Source organism: Cornus florida, unplaced genomic scaffold (assembly GCF_030987335.1).
Source record: "Cornus florida cultivar Cherokee Brave unplaced genomic scaffold, ASM3098733v1 CherokeeBrave_3.0.0_Hap2_Chr05, whole genome shotgun sequence".
NCBI lineage: Eukaryota > Viridiplantae > Streptophyta > Magnoliopsida > Cornales > Cornaceae > Cornus > Cornus florida.
The window spans coordinates 37,073,901-37,096,028 of NW_026775575.1; the positions used below are offsets into that span (position 1 = coordinate 37,073,901).

Here is a 22,128-nt window from a genome sequence, read left to right on the forward strand (position 1 = left end):
TAGAATTGAGGTTGAATGAACCCTGGATTTGAATGAATATAAGCCAGACATCTATAATAAGAAGTATATATACTTTAAACGAAGTGAGAATTATACTTGTTTGATGATTATGAACTCAGATAGGTAGCATTTATGCTACATGAGTCCCACATCGGAAAATTGTAACGTTATACCCATAAAAATAGCACAATATGTGACAAGCTTGAGACAATGAAGCAGGTCGTGGCTCCCTAATTGGGCAAAACCCTTCCTTTTTCTTTCAATCCCTTGGCCTGGTTTCAGCCCCGGCCATCGAGAATTTTTGGAAGGGTTCCCTTCTTGTGTAATGCCCTAATATTCCAAGGAACAAACTTTAGTTCAAGCAAAAACACACACCCAATATATATTTTGTCCCCACTTCGAATGCTCGACTTCTGATCAAACAATTCCGGAGCCGGACACCAATAAATTCAGTCAGATTCCTCCTGCTATAAGTCAAGTGAACTTGAGAAAAAGCCATCAAACAAAGCTGAAGCAAGACTTGCTTGCCTTCGAATTCAAGCAGATAACCCTACAACAACCAATGAGTTTGTGCTCCCATCCATAATAAACCATAGGACAAGCCTTCCCATTTAAGCTTGATATGGCACCATGGCAGTACCAAAGGCAACAGGCAGAAGAACCACACAAAGTACTGCACTGCGACGACCTGCCAAAATAATAGGCCAATAAAACACTAAGATTCATCCGAGCTCGCTCCAGATTTTATTATTTAAAAGACAGTATAAGGCACTAGGTTAAATTCACAAACCTTATTAAATGCTACATATGCTGCTGTCTGCACAAAGAAACAGAATGGCAAATCCTGAGCGAAGTGGACAGTTGTGTAGATAGATATGATAAAAATATATGGAAAAGTTGTATCTTGGATCTGTAGGCGTAAGATGGAATAGCAGTAGCCTTTTGGGTCAGCTCGGCCCACTTGGATGTATTACAAAAGTAGCACTCCTCACAGGAAAGTTGCTTCCTAGGACAAAACCTTTGAAACAAATAATAGTCTAATTAATAATTTTTAGAGTTGAAAATCTTCAGCATATGTTTGAAATTTATAATTTGGGGCACAGTTTGTTATAGCTAAATTAAATAAAAGAATCTAATTTGATTCAAGGAGAGAATTAAGAACCTATTGTAAACTTACCAAAAGGGTTGTGCAGAGTTGGTTTGGAATTAGGAATTAATTGAGAAAATTATAAAAGTCCCACATCGAAAAAGTGTAAGAAGTTGATGAAAAATTTATAATTAAAAAAACAATATGTAGACAACTCAAAAAAGGTATCATTGCGCTTGGGGCAATGACGCGGCTTATGAGGTGTTAACGGAGGCGCGTCAATTGCTGGTTGAAAACTACTTCCCTTTTTATTGCTCTCTTTGGCTTGGGTTTCCCTTTTTATTGCTCTCTTTGGCTTGGGTTCCGCCTGGCCATCGAGAATTTTTTGAAGGGCTCCCTTCTTGGGTAGAGCCCCACAATTCCGAGTTCCAAATTTTAGTTTCAAACCCACAAACTTCTATCTAACTTCTTGTGGCAAACAAACTACTAATCTAACTTCTTGTGGCAAAATGTTCCCGAAACCACAAGAACAAACATTCATGGTATCAACTATATGTAGAATTGGTCTTGTGTGTAGAATTGAGGATGAACCCTGGATTTGATTGAATAAGCTATCACCTACTTAAACAAGAGAGAATTAACTAAGATAGATATCACTTATGCTACTAAGTCCCACATCGGAAAAGTGTAAAGTTATACGTATAAAAATAGCACAACGGAAAAACCCTTCCTTTTTCTTTCGCTCCCTTGGACTGCTTTCGGCCCGTCCATCGAGAATTTTTGAAAGGGTTCGCTTCTTGGGTAATTGCCCGAAAATTCCAAGAAACAAACTTTAGTTAACTCAACCAAAACACACCCAATATATATTTTGTCCCCACTTCGAATGCTCAACTTCTGATCAAACAATTCCCGGAGCCAGACACCAATAAATTCAGTCAGATTCCTCCTACTATAAGTCAAGTGAACTCGTGAAAAAGCCATAAAACAAAGCTGAAGAAAGACTTGCTTGCCTTTGAATTCTAGCAGATAACCCTACATCAATCACTGAGTCTATGCTCCCACACATAATAAAACATAGGACAAGCCTTCCCATTTAAGCTTGATATGATGGCACCGTGGCAGTACTAGAGGCTACAGGCAGAGAAGAACCACACAAAGTACTGCGCTGTCAAATTAGAAGGCAACCACTAAGATTCATCCGAGCTTGCTCCAGATTTCATTATTCAAAAGAGATTTCAATTTCAGTGACAGTACAAGGCACCAGGTTAAATTCACAAACCTTATTAAATGCTACCGTCACCACAAAGAAACAGAATGGCAAATCCTGAGTGAAGCGGAAAATGAGAACTAGCTAAACAATAATTTGAGGCAGAAAAGAGATGAGTTTCTCTAAGATTGAAAACTCAAGGTCGTAGTTTAGATAGATGTGATAAAAATATATGGAAAAGTTGTGCCTTGGATCTGTACGCGTAAGATGGAATAGCAGGGCCTCATGCAAGAACTCCCAACCATATAGAAAGAAAAAAAGAGATCAGTCCGAACATAATTCTGAATAGATTGGAACTGGCAAGGATCAAGAACTAAGATGATAGGAAGTGCATAGATCATAGGGTAGATTCTCAAATGGACAACAAGCCCATACCAATGCAGCTTCTAAATTATTACCTGTATTTGGTGCTTTAACTAGACAATGTTTAAAACTTGTACCTTGCTAAACCTTACTTTCCATGTCTCAGTATCACAAATGAGAGTCACTAAATGATAACAAACACCATTGAACAAAATAAAGCTTACACTCCATCCAAGTCATAATGGAGAGAAGCCTAGTATTCTTAACTGAACCTTAAATACTTCCATATTCCAAGTGCACTGAGAGCATGTGTACAGTACTTCACAATTTTACTACTTTAAACAAGCCTATCAAACAAAGTTAACAAATCATGCAAGAAAACATTTTTTTCATTTCTTCAAATAAACAAAATCAATACATACCATGAAATACCATACCAGAAGCAGAAAACAGAAAATTCCCCCAGGAGCGATGGATTATTCAATTTGGAATAAGAAGAAATGCAATCAATGGCGAGTACCGATATGTAGAAAGTTTGTATGGGGTCTTTCCAGAGGCCATCAAAGAAGCAGTACAAGAAAACACCATAAAGAATTAAAAAGTGTCGAAGAATCGCAGAGAAAAGAAGTAGGGATCGAAATTTCAATGAAACTTCAAGAAAATAGAAAACCCATACGGTAAATTCTATTGCATCTTGAATATCATGCTGGTTCAGAGGAATGAGAAGTTGTTCCATATAACTTCATATAGATAAAAATGCTAAAATCACTTCTCAATCATTCAACAGAATTTGCTTTGAGCCCTTGCCATCCATTATGATAGCTCAATATTTGATTCCAAACCAGAAGGGACAGATAACAAGTCGGACACACGATATCATATAATTGGAAAACAATGATATGGATGCATTCCCTTGATATATAAACTACGAAAAGCACATCACACCAAAGTTTGATGAAGGATATGACCTATACCTGTAGGCCACAATAGGATGCATTGACAACCAAATGGTCAACTTGAGACGATCAACATGAGGAACACACCATGAACAAGGAGAAGTCGGTCGATTGATATGGATGAAGATGTTTTTTTTTTTTCCCCCGGTAAATGATGAAGGTGTTACTCTGTCCTGGAATCCGAATTGGACTTGAGTTTTCTGCTTTATGAGATAAAGCCTGTAATGCCAAGTATCCATTCAGCATTTCTGATTCCGGCCAGGACAGTGTAGAAACAACAGTTTAGTTGAGACATTCAATCAAATAGTTAATGGACCGGCTTCAAAATTAGTGTGTTGTGTAAGGAGACAAGTTCTCAATGGATGTAGATTTGGTCCACCACCGTAATTTACGACTCTGCATTAATTGAAGGTTCTAATTGAAGAATTAAGAGCATAAATATCGATTCAATAATAGAAAAGCAGGGGGGGAAAAAAAAACAGTGCCTATATTTACCTTTGTGCGAAATTTTACGACTATTGTCTTTGATTCATGTATATGTAAAGTATAAAATTCAATACAGAGTGGAATATCTCATTTGTAAATTGTGGAGGGTAAAATTTTCATCATTCTAAAAAAAAAATTCGATAATTGCCTAGAGCACGTGCAACATAAGTATCGCATGTGCGTGGTGGTGCATTACTGGACACTACAATGTCAAGATAAAAAATTTAAGATATTCATGCATCACATTTTCCATTGCAAGAGTTCTAGGCTTGGCCCCCTTACATTATGTTGTTCTAGAATTAGATAAGATTATAATATAAAAAAATATCAAAAATTGAAGCGTGACATAATGTATAGGCAAAAATACCCATTGATATTTGAAGGAATGATTGGTGGCATGCAAAGAATTCAACTATCCAAAAATTCAAAAAAGTTGAAAGACACACATCAATTGTTGGGTCCCAAATTGAAGCAATAATTGGGTTTGAAAAGAGGAATGGGGATTCCCATTTGGTCCAAATTGTGACCAATGAAGAGTTGCAACAGAGTTAGTGTTGGGGCATGTGAGCACTAAATAGTAATAGCCATGGCAACTGACACCAATAAAAGCAAAATTAAGACTGACAAATGAAGAGGAGTTGAAATAGAGTTTGCGTTGGGCATGTGAGCACTAAATAGCAACCATCACAAATTATTTTCTGAAATGTTTTAGAAAATAAAAATTCAATTTTATATTTTCTGAAATGATTTAGGAAATTATATATATGTATATACTAGTATGTATATTTTGTTTTAGGTAATTATTTAGAAAATATAAAAATTCAGTATGTATATATATACTACATATTGAATTTTAATTTAATGATTTGTATATACATTAAATAATCAGTGCCTATATTGAATTTTTATTTTCTAAATCATTTCAGAAAACCTCTCTCGACTTGTAGTCTTTTCTAGTAAACTCTCTCGTCTAATTTTTTTTTATCAAAGAACCCCCTCGACTTGTAGCACTTTCCAATAAATCCCATTATCTAATTTTTTACCAAAGAACCCCCATCAACTATCTAAGGGGGCAAAAGTGTCGGTATTTGGACCAAAATGTCATTTTATTTAAATTGTAATTTTTTCAAACTTCCAAAATTCATATCTCACAAACTGTACGCCCAAATATTACAAATAATATATGTACGAAAAGCTTATAAAACAAGAATTCCAGAAATATAAATTTTTTGTAACAAAACTTCATAACCAAAGAGAAATAGACAATATAAAAATCTATTACAACAATATTATTTTATTTATTTTTTATGAAATATTCAAGTTATTACTAAGAAAATTTTTAGAATTATTCATTTTCATATAGAGCACAACATATATATAAAAAAAAATAAAAAATGAAAAATAAAAAAAACCGAATATTCATTTTTATTTATTTTTTAAATGGTGAGTCTTTAAAAGAATAAAAATACTTTGACACAAAATATGATATTTCATGAAATCGATCTTTGTTGGGACTAAATTTTTTATATATTCGGCTCCATATTTAAATGAATAATTGTGAAAATTTTCTTGCAAATATATCGAATATTTTATTTTTTAAAAATAAAATAAGATTGTTGGAGTTGATTTTTAAATTGCCTATTTCTCTCTGGTCATGAAGGTTTGATGTACAATTCTTATATTTCTGCAATCCTTATTTCATAAACTTTCCGTGCATATATTATTTACAATTTTTAAATGTACAGTTTGTGATATATGAATTTTTGAAGTCTGTGAGAATTAAAATTTAAATAAAATGGCATTTTGGTCAGAACATTAATTCTTTTACCCCCTTCAGATAGTTGAGGGGGTTCTTTGGTAAAAAAATTAGATAAGGGAGATTTATTGAAAAAAAGCTACAAGTCGAGGGGATTATGTGTTTAAAAAAAAATAGACAATAGGGGTTTACGGAAAATGCTACAAGTCGATGGGGTTTTCTGTACTTTGCCTAATATTTTTTTTTTATCAATTTAATTATAGGTTTTCTTTTAGATATCTCATTCAATTAGCACACCGTGTACTCATTCAATACTAAGGTGTTTGTTTGAAGAGCTTATTCAATTAAATGTGTTACGACCTCACTTAAGTAAAATTTAAAGTAATAGGACATATGAAAACTGAAATTTTTAAAAATATATCACAAAGACATTTATTTTTTCATTACCACTTCCAAAAAAAAAAGATGGGTGTTATTTGCTCATAAAGTAAATCTTAAGGGTGTTATAGTCTTAGTCCTTGAATATAAAAAGTAACATTAAATTGAATTCTTAGTAATTGATTGAAACACAATCTCTTAATCAAACAAAATGACGATATAAATTTATTTGCTCAGAAGTCTATTTTTAGAGCACCGAATTAGGATCCTAAAATTGAAATTAGAGAAAATTGAGAGATGATGGTAAAATACATTCCTAATCAAACACACGTTTTTTTGTGTCAGCTCGGCCCACTTGGATGTATTACAAAAGTAGCACTCCTCACAGGAAAGTTGCTTCCTTGGACAAAGCCTTTGAAACAAAGAATAGTCTAATTAACAATTTTTAGAGTTGAAAATCTTCAGCATATGTTTGAAATTTATAATTTTGGGCACAGTTTGGTATAGCTAAATTAAATAAAAGATTCCAATTTGATTAAGGAGAGAATTAAGAACCTATTGTAAACTTACCAAAAGGGTTGTGTAGAGTTGGTTTGGAAATTGGAATTAATTGAGAAAATTATAAACGACATAGTCCCACATCAAAAAAGTGTAAGAAGTTGATGAAAAAATTATAATTATAAAAACAATACGTAGGCAACTCATAAAAAGTATCATTGCGCTAGGGGCAATGACGCAGCTCATGAGGTTCTAACCGAGGCGCGTCAATTGCTGGTTGAAAACTATTTCCCTTTTTATTGCTCTCTTTGGCCTGGGTTCCGCCCGGCCATCGAGAATTTTTGGAAGGGCTCCCTTTTTGGGTAAAGCCCTACAATTCCGAGTTTCAAATTTTAGTTTCATACCCACAAACTTTTGATCTAATAACTTCTAGTGGCTAAATGCATCCCACTGGAGAGGATCCCGAAACCACAAGAACAAACACTCATGGTTGGTCTTTTGTGTAGAATTGAGGTTGAATGAACCCTGGATTTGATTGAATATAAGCCAGACATCTATAATAAGAATTATATATACTTAAAATGAAGTGAGAATTATACTACTTGTTTGATGATTAGAACTTAGATAGGTAGCACTTATGCTACATAAGTCCCACATCGGAAAATTGTAATGTTATACCTATAAAAGTAGCACGATATGTGACAAGCTTGCGACAATGAAGCAGGTCGTGGCTCCCTAATTGGGCAAAACCCTTCCTTCTTCTTTCAATCCCTTGGCCTGGTTTCAGCCCCGGCCATTGAGAATTTTTGGAAGGGTAATATTCCAAGGAACAAACTTTAGTTCAAGCAAAAACACACACCCAATATATATTTTGTCCCCACTTCGAATGCTCAACTTCTGATCAAACAATTCGGGAGCCGGACACCAATAATAGGCCAATAAAACACTAAGATTCATCCGAGCTCGCTCCAGATTTCATTATTTAAAAGACAGTACAAGGCACTAGGTTAAATTCACAAACCTTATTAAATGCTACATATGCTGCAGTCTGCATAAAGAAACAGAATGGCAAATCCTGAGCGAAGTGGACAGTTGTTGTGTAGGTAGATATGATAAAAATATAAGGAAAAGTTGTATCTTGGATCTGTAGGCGTAAGATGGAATAGCAGTAGCCTTTTGGGTCAGCTCGGCCCACTTGGATGTATTACAAAAGTAGCACTCCTCACAGGAAAGTTGCTTCCTAGGACAAAACTTTTGAAACAAATAATAGTCTAATTAATAATTTTTAGAGTTGAAAATCTTCAGCATATGTTTGAAATTTATAATTTCGGGCACAGTTTGGTATAGCTAAATTAAATAAAAGAATCTAATTTGATTAAAGGAGAGAATTAAGAACCTATTGTAAACTTACCAAAAGGGTTGTGCAGAGTTGGTTTGGAATTAGGAATTAATTGAGAAAATTATAAAAGTCCCACATCGAAAAAGTGTAAGAAGTTGATGAAAAAATTATAATTATAAAAGCAATACATAGGCAACTCATAAAAAGTATCATTGCGCTTGGGGCAATGACGCAGCTCATGAGGTTCTAACCGAGGCGCGTCAATTGCTGGTTGAAAACTATTTCCCTTTTTATTGCTCTCTTTGGCTCGGGTTCTGCCCGGCCATCGAGAATTTTTGGAAGGGCTCTCTTCTTGGGTAGAGCCTTACAATTCCGAGTTCCTAATTTTAGTTTCAAACCCACAAACTTCTGATCTAACTTCTTGTGGCAAAATGTCCCATGGAGAGGAACCCGAAACCACAAGAACAAACATTCATGGTATCAACTATATGTAGAATTGGTCTTGTGTGTAGAATTGAGGATGAACCCTGGATTTGATTGAATAAGCCATCACCTACTTAAACAAGAGAGAATTATACTAAGATAGATAGCACTTATGCTACTAAGTCCCACATCGGAAAAGTGTAAAGTTATACCTATAAAAATAGCACAAGGGAAAAACCATTCCTTTTTCTTTCGCATCACCTACTTAAACAAGAGAGAATTAAACTAAGATAGATAGCACTTATGCTACTAAGTCCCACATCGGAAAAGTGTAAAGTTATACGTATAAAAATAGCGCAAGGGAAAAACCCTTCCTTTTTCTTTCGCTCCCTTGGACTGCTTTTGGCCCAGTCATCGGGAATTTTTGAAAAGGTTCCTTCTTGGGTAATGCCCGAAAATTCCAAGAAACAAACTTTAGTTAACTCAACCAAAAACACACACCCAATATATATTTTGTCCCCACTTCGAATGCTCAACTTCAGATCAAACAATTCCCAGAGCCAGACACCAATAAATTCAGTCAGATTCCTCCTACTATAAGTCAAGTGAACTCGTGAAAAAGCCATAAAACAAAGCTGAAGAAAGACTTGCTTGCCTTTGAATTCTAGTGGATAACCCTACATCAATCAATGAGTCTATGCTCCCACACATAATAAAACATAGGACAAGCCTTCCCATTTAAGCTTGATATGATGGCACCATGGCAGTACTAAAGGCAACTGGCAGAGAAGAACCACACAAAGTACTGCGCTGTAAAATTAGAAGGCAACCACTAAGATTCATTCGAGCTTGCTCCAGATTTCATTATTCAAAAGAGATTTCAATTTCAGTGACAGTACAAGGCACCAGGTTAAATTCACAAACCTTATTAAATGCTACCGTCACCACAAAGAAACAGAGTGGCAAATCCTGAGTGAAGCGGAAAATGAGAACTAGCTAAACAATAATTTGAGGCAGAAAAGAGATGAGTTTCTCTAAGATTGAAAACTCAAGGTCGTAGTTTAGATAGATGTGATAAAAATATATGGAAAAGTTGTGCCTTGGATCAGTACGCGTAAGATGGAATAGCAGGGCCTCATGCAAGAACTCCCAACCATATAGAAAGAAAAAAAGAGATCAGTCCGAACATAATTCTGAATAGATTGGAACTGGCAAGGATCAAGAACTAAGATGATAGGAAGTGCATAGATCATAGGGTAGATTCTCAAATGGACAACAAGCCCATACCAATGCAGCTTCTAAATTATTACCTGTATTTGGTGCTTTAACTAGACAATGTTTAAAACTTGTACCTTGCTAAACCTTACTTTCCATGTCTCAGTATCACAAATGAGAGTCACTAAATGATAACAAACACCATTGAACAAAATAAAGCTTACACTCCGTCCAAGTCATAATGGAGAGAAGCCTAGTATTCTTAACTGAACCTTAAATACTTCCATATTCCGAGTGCACTGAGAGCATGTGTACAGTACTTCACAATTTTACTACTTTAAACCAGCCTACCAAACAAAGTTAACAAATCATGCAAGAAAACATTTTTTTCATTTCTTCAAATAAACACAATCAATCCATACCATGAAATACCATACCAGAAGCAGAAAACAGAAAATTCCCCCAAGAGTGATGGATTATTCAATTTGGCATAAGAAGAAATGCAATCAATGGCGAGTACCGATATGTAGAAAGTTTGTATGGGGTCTTTCCAGAGGCCATCAAAGAAGCAGTACAAGAAAACACCATAAAGAATTAAAAAGTGTCGAAGAATCGCAGAGAAAAGAAGTAGGGATCGAAATTTCAATGAAACTGCAAGAAAATAGAAAACCCGTACGGTAAATTCTATTGCATCTTGAATATCATGCTGGTTCAGAGGAATGAGAAGTTGTTCCATATAACTTCATATAGATAAAAATGCTAAAATCACTTCTCAATCATTCAACAGAATTTGCTTTGAGCCCTTGCCATCCATTATGATAGCTCAATATTTGATTCCAAACCAGAAGGGACAGATAACAAGTCGGACACACGATATCATATAATTGGAAAACAATGATATGGATGCATTCCCTTGATATATAAACTACGAAAAGCACATCACACCAAAGTTTGATGAAGGATATGACCTATACCTGTAGGCCACAATAGGATGCATTGACAACCAAATGGTCAACTTGAGACGATCAACATGAGGAACACACCATGAACAAGGAGAAGTCGGTCGATTGATATGGATGAAGGTGTTTTTTTTTTTTCCCCCGGTAAATGATGAAGGTGTTACTCTGTCCTGGAATCCGAATTGGACTTGAGTTTTCTGCTTTATGAGATAAAGCCTGTAATGCAAAGTATCCATTCAGCATTTCTGATTCCGGCCAGGACAGTGTAGAAACAACAGTTTAGTTGAGACATTCAATCAAATAGTTAATGGACCGGCTTCAAAATTAGTGTGTTGTGTAAGGAGACAAGTTCTCAATGGATGTAGATTTGGTCCACCACCGTAATTTACGACTCTGCATTAATTGAAGGTTCTAATTGAAGAATTAGGAGCATAAATATCGATTCAATAATAGAAAAGCAGGGGGGGAAAAAAAAAACAGTGCCTATATTTACCTTTGTGCGAAATCTTACAACTATTGTCTTTGATTCATGTATATGTAAAGTATAAAATTCAATGCAGAGTGGAATATCTCATTTGTAAATTGTGGAGGGTAAAATTTTCATCATTCTAAAAAAAAAATTCGATAATTGCCTAGAGCACGTGCAACATAAGTATCGCATGTGCGTGGTGGTGCATTACTCGACACTACAATGTCAAGATAAAAAATTTAAGATATTCATGCATCACATTTTCCATTGCAAGAGTTCTAGGCTTGGCCCCATTACATTATGTTGTTCTAGAATTAGATAAGATTATAATATAAAAAAATATCAAAAATTGAAGCGTGACATAATGTATAGGCAAAAATACCCATTGATATTTGAAGGAATGATTGGTGGCATGCAAAGAATTCAACTATCCAAAAATTCAAAAAAGTTGAAAGACACACATCAATTGTTGGGTCCCAAATTGAAGCAATAATTGGGTTTGAAAAGAGGAATGGGGATTCCCATTTGGTCCAAATTTTGACCAATGAAGAGTTGAAACAGAGTAAGTGTTGGGGCATGTGAGCACTAAATAGTAATAGCCATCGCAATTGACACCAATAAAAGCAAAATTAAGACTGTGACCAATGAAGAAGAGTTGGAATAGAGTTTGCGTTGGGCATGTGAGCACTAAATAGCAACCATCACAAATTATTTTCTGAAATGTTTTAGAAAATAAAAATTCAATTTTATATTTTCTGAAATGATTTAGGAAATTATATATATGTATATACTAGTATGTATATTTTGTTTTAGGAAATTATTTAGAAAATATAAAAATTCACTATATATATACTACATAGTGATTTTTTATTTAATGATTTATATATACATTAAATAACCCGTGCCTATATTGAATTTTTATTTTCTAAATCATTTCAGAAAACCTCTCTCGACTTGTAGTCTTTTTTAGTAAACTCTCTCGTCTAATTTTTTTTTATCAAATAACCCCCTCGACTTGTAGCACTTTCCAATAAATCCCATTATCTAATTTTTTACCAAAGAACCCCCATCAACTATCTAAGGGGGTAAAAGTGTCGGTATTTGGACCAAAATGCCATTTTATTTAAATTGTAATTTTTTTGAACTTCAAAAATTCATATCTCACAAACCGTACGCCCAAATATTACAAAGAATATATGCACGAAAAGCTTATAAAACAAGAATTCCAGAAATCTAACTCTTTTTTGTAACAAAACTTCATAACCAAAGAGAAATAGACAATATAAAAATCTATTACAGCAATATTATTTTATTTATTTTTTATAAAATATTAAAGTTATTAGCAAGAAAATTTTTAGAATTATTCATTTTCATATGGAGCACAACATATAATAAAAAATAAAAATAAAAACCGAATATTCATTTTTATTTATTTTTTAAATGGTGAGTCTATAAAAGAATAAAAATACTTTAACACAAAATATGATATTTCATGAAATCGATCTCTGTTGGAGCTAAATTTTTTATATATTTGGCTCCATATGTAAATGAATAATTTTGAAAATTTTCTTGCAAATATATCGAATATTTTATTTTTTAAAAATAAAATAAGATTATTAAATTGCCTATTTCTCTCTGGTCATGAAGGTTTGATGTACAATTCTTATATTTCTGCAATCTTTATTTCATAAACTTTCCGTGCATATATTATTTACAATTTTTAAATATACAGTTTGTGATATACGAATTTTTGAAGTCTGTGAGAATTAAGATTTAAATAAAAGGGCGTTTTTGTCCAAACATTAATTCTTTTCTCCACTTCAGATAGTTGAGGGGGTTCTTTGGTAAAAAAATTAGATAAGGGAGATTTATTGAAAAAAAGCTACAAGTCGAGGGGATTATGTGTTTAAAAAAATAGACAATAGGGATTTACTGAAAAATATTACAAGTCGATGAGGTTTTTCTGTACTTTGCTCAGTATTTTTTTATCAATTTAATTATAGGTTTTCTTTAGATATCTCATTCAATTAGCACACCGTGTACTCATTCGATACTAAGGTGTTTGTTTGAAGAGCTTATTCAATTAAATGTGTTACGACCTCACTTAAGTAAAATTTAAAGTAATAGGACATATGAAAACTGAAATTTTTAAAAATATATCACAAAGATATTTATTTTTTAATTACCACTTCCCAAAAAAAAAAAAGATGGGTGTTATTTGCTCATAAAGTAAATCTTAAGGGTTTTATAGTCTTAGTCCTTAAATATAAAAAGTAACATTAAATTGAATTCTTAGTTATTGGATTGAAACACAATCTCTTAATCAAACAAATGACGATATAAATTTATTTGCTCATAAGTCTATTTTTAGAGCACCGAATTAGGATCCTAAAATTGAAATTAGACAAAATTGAGAGATGATGGTAAAATACATTCCTAATCAAACACACGTTTTTTGGGGTCAGCTCGGCCCACTTGGATGTATTACAAAAGTAGCACGCCACATAGGAAAGTTGCTTCCTAGGACAAAGCCTTTGAAACAAGAATTGTCTAATTCATAATTTTTAGAGTTGAAAATCTTCAGCATATGTTTGAAATTTATAATTTCGGGCACAGTTTGGTATAGCTAAATTAAATAAAAGATTCTAATTTGATTAATGGAGAGAATTAAGAACCTATTGTAAACTTACCAAAAGGGTTGTGTAGAGTTGGTTTGGAATAAGGAATTAATTGAGAAAATTGTAAAAGACATAGTCCCACATCGAAAAAGTGTAAGAAGTTGATGTAAAAATATGATTATAAAAGCAATACGTAGGCAACTCATAAAAAGTATCATTGCGCTTGGGGCAATGACGCAGCTCATGAGGTTCTAACCGAGGCGCGTCAATTGCTAGTTGAAAACTATTTCCCTTTTTATTGCTCTCTTTGGCCCGGGTTCCGCCCGGCCATCGAGAATTTTTGGAAGGGCTCCCTTTTTGGGTAGAGCCCTAAAATTCCGAGTTTCAAATTTTAGTTTCACACCAACAAACTTTTGATCTAATAACTTCTAGTGGCTAAATGCCATCCCATTGGAGAGGATCCCGAACCCACAAGAACCAACACTCATGGTTGGTCTGGAGTGTAGAATTGAGGTTGAATGAACCCTGGATTTGAATGAATATAAGCCAGACATCTATAATAAGAAGTATATATACTTTAAACGAAGTGAGAATTATACTTGTTTAATGATTATGAACTCAGATAGGTACCAAGTTTAGAGGTACGTGTCTTGTCTTGGAAAGATGATATTCAAATGTCATTTGCTTGTTCTATACACTTGTGATCCATTTCTGAAAGCCAAGTAAGGGCTTAAGACTAAGGTTCTTTTCGGTCTTGATTTTGATTCAAAAATGGTAAGTCTCTTGTTATTTTTAGTTGTTGACCATTCTTTACTTCATTTAAGCTTTAAAAGGGGGTTGCGAGCCATAAACGATCATTTTTCTGCTTATTTATTGTTTAGAGGGGGTCGTGAGCTATGAAATGATCATAGGATGTTGATTTTGTTGCAATAGAGTACATGATATTTTTTTGTCTGGAGTTTGTTGATATTTATCCATCATTCAGATATATGCCATTTAGTTGCATACCATGTCCAGGATTCATTTTTGAACTTATGTATCATAACATGCCTAGGATTGAAGTATTTTGTAAGCATGTATTTCACTTACTCTTTATTTCATGGTATACATGTTTCTTAAGTTCTAGGTTGACAGTCGCCATACTTATATACTCCATGTTATCCTGCTTGCTTCATTGATCTTAAATGCTGATTTTGTAGACATTCTTACTTAGGAATTGATACGATGTCATCCTAGGGTCTACTTGCCATGAATTTGTAGAATCTTCTTGAGTTTTTGGTTTGTGAATACACGTTGCATCATTTATGCACATCACATCCTATACTTGTCCTTTTGATCCTATTTCTGCTCAAAATGTTCCAAAAGTGACTTTTCTACCCTCATTGCATTGTTTTGCCATCTGAGAGTCCTTATTGTGCCACGATCTATTCTTGTTTAGTTAAAGCATATTGAATGATATTTCTAAAACTTTCTTGATCATTTCTTGCACAAACATGATCATATGTGTCTATTCTCTGTTTCTACTTGATTCGAGTATGTTTTATGTTTTCCTATCAGATGCTTACCCATTATATACCTGTGCACTGATTTTTATACTTGTTGCTTTTACAGATGCAGCGTAGGCAAAAGACTCTTGCCTGAAAAAGAGTAGCCTGCGCTACATGGCTTCCTCCATCTCCTCCGGTAGAGTCTTCTTCATCTTCCGAGGCTACATCATCCGCATCAGCTCATTCCGAGTAAGGCCCAGTTGTCAAAGTAGTACCTAGACCATTTTTCTCTAACAGGAAGCTTGAACCAGAGTTCAAATTCGACTGTGCTCAATTTTCCAAGTTGAAGCAGACTAAGTGGTCTTTTGATAAGCTCACCCGACGGGGCATTGATGCCCTTATGACTCCGACAGACATTGTTGTCTATCCTTAGTTGGTTGCTTTATTCTTCGAGTACCTCCAGATGGATAAGGATGACAGACAACTTATGCATACGACTATAGATGGTCTGGATATTAACATTTCTATCCCTGCCATTTATGTTAGTTGCTGATGCCCCATCTTCCACCGTTGGTCGCTGACTCTAAGGAGCCACTTTATCCCATTATTCTAGAGTACCCCTCTGAGTTGACCATGGTTGCGACTCTATCTCCGTATGCTACCTTTGAGGGCAATACATTTGTAGACCGGGTTGAGATTGATCCCCGATACTGGTTTCTAGATTATGTGTTACATCTCAATGCCTTTCTCTTATGCCATGGTACACAGAGACGGAAGGGGATTTTTAGGGCTCTTTACTGTTTGAGCCAGGGTTACTAGATCTCCATTCTTGCTCTTATCTGGGAGATTATCAACAAATACTGGGATAACATGATGAACAAGCACAATTCTAGAACTGATGCTTAGCCACTACTATTTGGCCATTTGATTACACAGTTATTGATTGACCAAGGCTATCCTTTTGACCCAGATGAGATTCTTGAGACTGATGTGCAGAGAGCTAGGAGAGCATATAACATTTCAAAACGGAACAAGACTTTCAATTCTTGTAGAAAGAATAGACAGAATAGAGATAAGAAGAGGAAGCGAGATAAGGAGATAACTGAGGAGAATGCAGCAGCAGCGGACGTAGCTGAGGGACTTGATGGATCACCTCTTAGACAGAGGCATCGTACTACTACTTTCGCATCTACCTCACAGCCAGATATACCCCTTCCATCCTAGCAGGCCGGCCCTTCACATGTTCCTTCTCCAAAGCAGATGCCACAGACCGATTCTCGATCCCATCATGCCAGTTTTGATTCCAGCTACAGAGCTGACATAGTTCAGCTACAGACAGACTTTATTTCTTTTAGAGCTGACATGATTGGGCGGCATGAGGACATCACGAGGCGTCGTCATGACGACCTGGTGCAGAGACACGATGATATGGTGAGGCGACATGAGGATATAGTTCAGCGATCTGATGAGCTGAGGACTGAGGTTACCGAGGCAAAAAGAGACATTGCTGCACTGTGGGCAGATTTATAGACTGCTTTCACTCGACATAATAGGTAGATGTCTAATATGCTACAGCACATTACCGATGATAAGCGCTGAAAAGTGCGCATTTAAACCCCTTAAGCTTAGGCATTCTAGTACCTTTATCTATCTTACTTTATCATTTTAGATTGATTTCGTATTATTTCCATTTTTAATCCCGAAAATAAGCTAACTCAGCCAAATAAGAGCAAAAATGAAGTAATTCTGGGATGAATCAAAGAAAGGAGCCAAGTGGAAGTAAAAGGAAGAAAAAGGTAAAAATCAACATCTTCGATTGATCTCAGATCAAAGTTCAATCGATGTAACATGATCAATCTCAGCACTTCAAGATGGATCAGAGCCATGATGACATTTTCAGAGATCTCAAAAGTTTGATCGATCCAACATCATTCTTCGATCAATCGAACTACCTTGTCCTTATCCAAATGATTGATCTTATCTAGTTGTACCACCCTACCAAACACTTTTGTCCTTTTTCCAAAAATATCTTCAAAATATCTCAGATTTGTTTTTATCCAAAAAGCGCCGCCATTAAGGATCGATCCAGCCTAAGTTTGATAGATCTCAGCCATGATCGATCGATCCAAGTCAAGGTTCGATCGATCGAACTTCCTCCAGTGCGAAAAAGTTAAATTTCCAGCTCACAAAAAGTTGTCCTTTATCCAATTATTGGGGAATATTTTGTGCACGACCCCAGCTCATTTTGTGTGTCATTTGACCTATCTATATAAGGATAAGGATTACTTTTTACATCATATGACATCATATCATATCATACCTTGTAGAACTCTTGGAGAACAAGCTTAGAGGAGGAGGAGGCTAGAGACACCATTGGAGACTCTTCGTCAACCAAGGAGCAAATCTCTACCATGGAGTTAGCCCTTGAGGGTTGGAGAAGCACTACCATGAGTGGCTAGACATCCTCTTGGGGCTAGAGTTAGCCCCAAGCATGCTTTCTACATCTTGATTTTGTGTATTATTAAGGGATTAGTGTTGTAATACATGTTTTGGCACTTTTATATATATAGATCTTATTTATTCAAGGATTTATGTGGTTTAATGCTTCCAATTGATCATTTCATTCTATCCATATGTCTATGTATGCTAGAATAGATGTTCATGTATTTGTCTCTATTTCTTGTGTTATTGATGCATGTCTATGTGTATTAATGTCATAGATCTAGAGATTGTCAAAACATAATGCTTAATGGAATGCTCTTGTAATTTTCTAGATGGTTCATGCCCATTTCTTGATGGATTGTGCCTCTCCCTTGCTTAATTAGTTAAATTTCATGCCATTAACTTAATTGTAGTGTAGTGGTAGCATAGTTGTTAGATGGGAGGACTATACATGCTTGTTGTTTGATGTTCTATACTTTTGAATGCAAGTAGCATATGTCTCTAACCTTTTGGTGTATTAGGCTTGTGAGCTTAATGAAAGGATTAATGACTTACTAGATATATTGTGCTTTTCACATGCTATTTAGATAATATATACTTAATTGTTAGATATATTGTGTTTTTCACATGTTGCTTAGACAATATATACTTAATTGGTCACCCTTGCTAATTAAATCAACCAAAGACACACACACATCAATATTGCAACGCACATTTTCCTTATTAATCACTTGTTAAGGGTGTAGAAAAGTATTGTTTGGTGGTGACCTCTAAACCCCAAGTTCTCTCTCTCCTACTTACTCTTTATTGCATTCAATTATTTAGTTTAATTTGCTCTATAGTTTAATCAACCAACCAACTATTTGTTTGATCACTCGACCTACTAACCCTAATAGTGATTCCACAACCAAATTCGACTCCAATCCCTTGGGACGATCACTACTCAGACTAACTATATTTTTAGTGAAGGTAGTAGTGGCTTTTATAAATGTAAAACTTGGCCCTCGCCTTAATACACACTCTCTATGCTTATGGTAGGACGACGACACCACCACCAAGTTTTTGGCGCGGTTGCTAGGGATTAAGCAACGTCGTATTTGTGGATTCAATTAGGAATTAGTACTCTTTTGATCGTATCTTTATTTTGTTTTTATTTTTCTTTTGATTACTTATTGTGTTTGTTCATCTTTGATAAGGAGCATTGAGCTAGGAAGCAAGCAAAGGAGCCGCCATGCAAAGGAACTAAGCAAGCAAGGAAAAATGCTAAAAATTTTTAAAAAAAATTTTGCTAAGCTAAGCTATAAACTTGGAGTTGAAGTGCTAAAGGACCTTTGTGAGCTTTTTTTTACTCAATCCCATAGTTAAATCGTTAGCCCGCGTGGAGGCTTGTTTTTAATTTCTTAGATAAATCGTGAGCCCGCGTGGAGGCATTTTTAATTGTTCTTTGCATCATTGTTGTTAAAGTATAGGAGTATGGGTTAAGTGTTTGTGGAGGAAGATTCATTGAATTGTTGTGAAGTCGAAGTGTTTGTTCATTCATTATGTTTGTGTGTTTTTACATTGTGCATGCATGGTCGTAGATCACTAAGACCAACTCTTGTCCCTCTTGATTTGCATCTTGAATCCGTAGTTAGAAATCCTAAGGGAAGAGGAAGTTCTAGTTCTACCCGATCCATTACATCAATGGAAGGCCATAATGAAGAGCATGTAAAGGACCTTGGTTACATAGACCAACAAGGTATCATTCATCCAAATGTGCATCATGAGAACATTCAAGCACCATTAGACATGCCTAGGCCATTTATTCACCAACCACAACAACAACAAGGCCAAGTTCCATTTGGAATGCCAAGGCCAATGTATGCTCCACAACCTCCCATCATTCAAGGAAATCAAAATCAAGGTGCCCACGTTGCACCTCAAATTGTTAATCTTCCACTTGCTTTAAGAGATCACTATGTGCTTAATGAATACAATGCACCCACATGCATTCAATTGCCACCATTTAGAGCACATCAATATGAAATTAAGCCACAAACCATTCAAATGCTTCCTAATTATCATGGACTTCCAAGTGAAGAACCTTACAAGCATTTGGATGAGTTTTTAGAAGTATGTTCCACTGTAAAATATACGGACATGCCGGAAGAGGTCTTAAGACTCAAACTTTTTCCATTCACCTTAAAAGACAAGGCAAAGTATTGGTTTAACAATCTTAGGCCTTTTTCAATCACTTCTTGGGCAGAAATACAACAAGAGTTCTTGAAGAAATACTATCCGATTTCTAAGACCAAAATTTTCACATGGCGATGGAGAAACGTTTCATGAGGCATGGGAATGCTTTAATGAATTGCTTAGGAAGTGTCCACATCAGACATGCCCAAATAGTAATTAGTTCAATATTTCTTTGAGAGCTTATCGAACAATTACAAAGGCATAGTTGATGCTTCCATGGGTGGCTCATACATTGATAGGCATGAGGATGACGTGTGGCGTCTTTATGAGAGCATGAGTGAAAATTCTTTGCATAGAACATTATCATCCAAGAATGGTAGAAATTCACAAGGTAGGAAGAGTGTTGGCTTACATCAAGTCGACCATTCAAATGAAATAGCCACCGAAATGAAGTCTTTATCTCAAAGGTTTGATCAATTTTTGATTAACCAAAACTCGGCGAACCAAGTATCTTCCTTCCCTAACCATTCTCATCGTGCATCAAATGAAACATGTATGATTTGTTCTAGTGTTCTTCATTCTACTTCTCATTGTCCTCACGAGTAAGTGCAAAATGAACCTAATGAACAAGTCAATACAGCTTTTGTGAACCAAGGGAACAATCCTTATGGTATTCATTATAATCTAAGTTGGAGAAATCATCCGAATTTCTCTTGAAAAAACCAAGGAGTGAGCTCAACCCCTTCCCAAGGCAGTTTTCAAGGGAAGTACATTCCACTTCCACTTCAAAACCAAGGATCCCAAGGTTATAGACCTTATCAATCACTAGAGAATCAATTTGCTAACTCTCATTTTCCAAACCAATCTTATTCCCAAGGAAATAATAGAAGTCCCGCCTTTGAAAAAAAAGTTTTGAACGCTTTGGGTACTCTTGAGGCAAACACACAATTGCTTCATTCCCACTCTCAATCTATTGTGAAGCTAAAAACCCAAGTAGGACAAATAGCAAGCACTCTTAATGCAAGAGAGAAGGGAAAGATGCCTATGAATGCCCCACCTAAGCAACAATGTGTTGTGGAAACCCATTCCTCATCGGAAGGCCAAACTATTGAGCATGTTAATGCGGTGACTACCTTACGGAGTGGTAGGATTATGGATAATCAAGTCAAAAAGTTCAATGAAGAGAGTGAACCAATGCAACCTCAAGTTGTCACCCGTCCCGTTTCACATCCCATTCCTCCTTCATTGCATATACATGATCTTGTGAATGAGAAAACTTCAAAATGTGATTTGAAGAATGATTTTGAAAATGATTTGAAGAAAGATTTGCAAAAAAATGAATTTGAAAAGGTTTTATTAAAAAATGATTTGAAATAAAGTGATTTGAAAACTTCTTGTGTTGAAGAAACTTCAAAGAAAAATTTTGAAAAGAGTTTTGGACCAAAAGCCCCATTTCCGGATGCCTTAAAAGGATCCATTTCAAAAGATAAGCAAAAGGCAAAAACCAATGAAATCATGGAAATATTTAGGCAAGTAAAAGTTAATCTTCCATTTTTGGATGCAATCAAGCAAATTCTAGCTTATGCCAAATTCTTGAAAGACTTGTGCAGCCAAAAGCGGAAGAACAAGAGCTAAACACCAAGAAAAGTGGTTTTGACCGAGCAAGTGAGCTCAATTTTGCAATATAACACTTTACCAAAGTTTAAGGACCCCAGTTCACCTACTACTTCATGCATTATTGGTGATCATATCATTAATCGGGCGCTTCTTGACTTAGGAGCAAGTGTTAACCTTCTTCCATACTCGGTTTATGTCAAATTGGGCCTAGGTGAATTGAAACCGACGTCGGTAGTTTTACAACTTGCTGACCGATCCATTAAAAAGCCTAGGGGTATAATTGAGGATGTATTGATTAAGATTGACAAATTCTTCTTCCCCGTTGATTTCGTTGTCATTGACACGGAACCGGTCCCCAATCCTAAAAGTAAAATTCCCGTTATCCATCGCCGTCCTTTTTTGGCAACCGTTAATGCCAACATCAATTGTAGGACGGGGATAATGAAGATCTCATTTGGCCACATGAAGGTGAAGTTGAATATCTTCAATCCCACACCCAATTCATTTGACAAATATGAAGGAGAGGTTAATGTTGTAGATAAATGTCATGATCTTCAATGTCAAGGAAGTGAGCTTTTGTGTAAGACCAAAACTTCAAAGGGATCATCTTCAACCTTGCGTTCTCAAAGTCTTATTTCAAATTCTTGCCTTGA

General features: G+C 35.3%; 3 non-coding genes and 3 pseudogenes across 3 annotated transcripts; 4 read left to right on the plus strand and 2 right to left on the minus strand.

Annotated features, from left to right (window-relative positions):
* Window positions 1-352: 352 nt before the first annotated feature.
* Window positions 353-3,393, minus strand: LOC132309151 (GPI mannosyltransferase 1-like; annotated as a pseudogene).
* On the plus strand, window positions 1,314-1,499 carry LOC132310575 (U4 spliceosomal RNA; annotated as a pseudogene).
* Window positions 3,394-6,945: 3,552 nt separating the features above from the next.
* Window positions 6,946-7,101, plus strand: LOC132310552 (U4 spliceosomal RNA). Its single transcript, XR_009482622.1, has one exon. It is a non-coding gene; the product is annotated as a U4 spliceosomal RNA (small nuclear RNA).
* Window positions 7,102-8,278: 1,177 nt separating this feature from the next.
* Window positions 8,279-8,434, plus strand: LOC132310560 (U4 spliceosomal RNA). The gene has a single exon (XR_009482630.1). It is a non-coding gene; the product is annotated as a U4 spliceosomal RNA (small nuclear RNA).
* Window positions 8,435-8,750: 316 nt separating this feature from the next.
* Window positions 8,751-10,444, minus strand: LOC132309152 (uncharacterized; annotated as a pseudogene).
* A 3,523-nt stretch (window positions 10,445-13,967) lies between these two features.
* Window positions 13,968-14,123, plus strand: LOC132310558 (U4 spliceosomal RNA). Its single transcript, XR_009482628.1, has one exon. It is a non-coding gene; the product is annotated as a U4 spliceosomal RNA (small nuclear RNA).
* The last annotated feature ends 8,005 nt before the right edge of the window (window positions 14,124-22,128 follow it).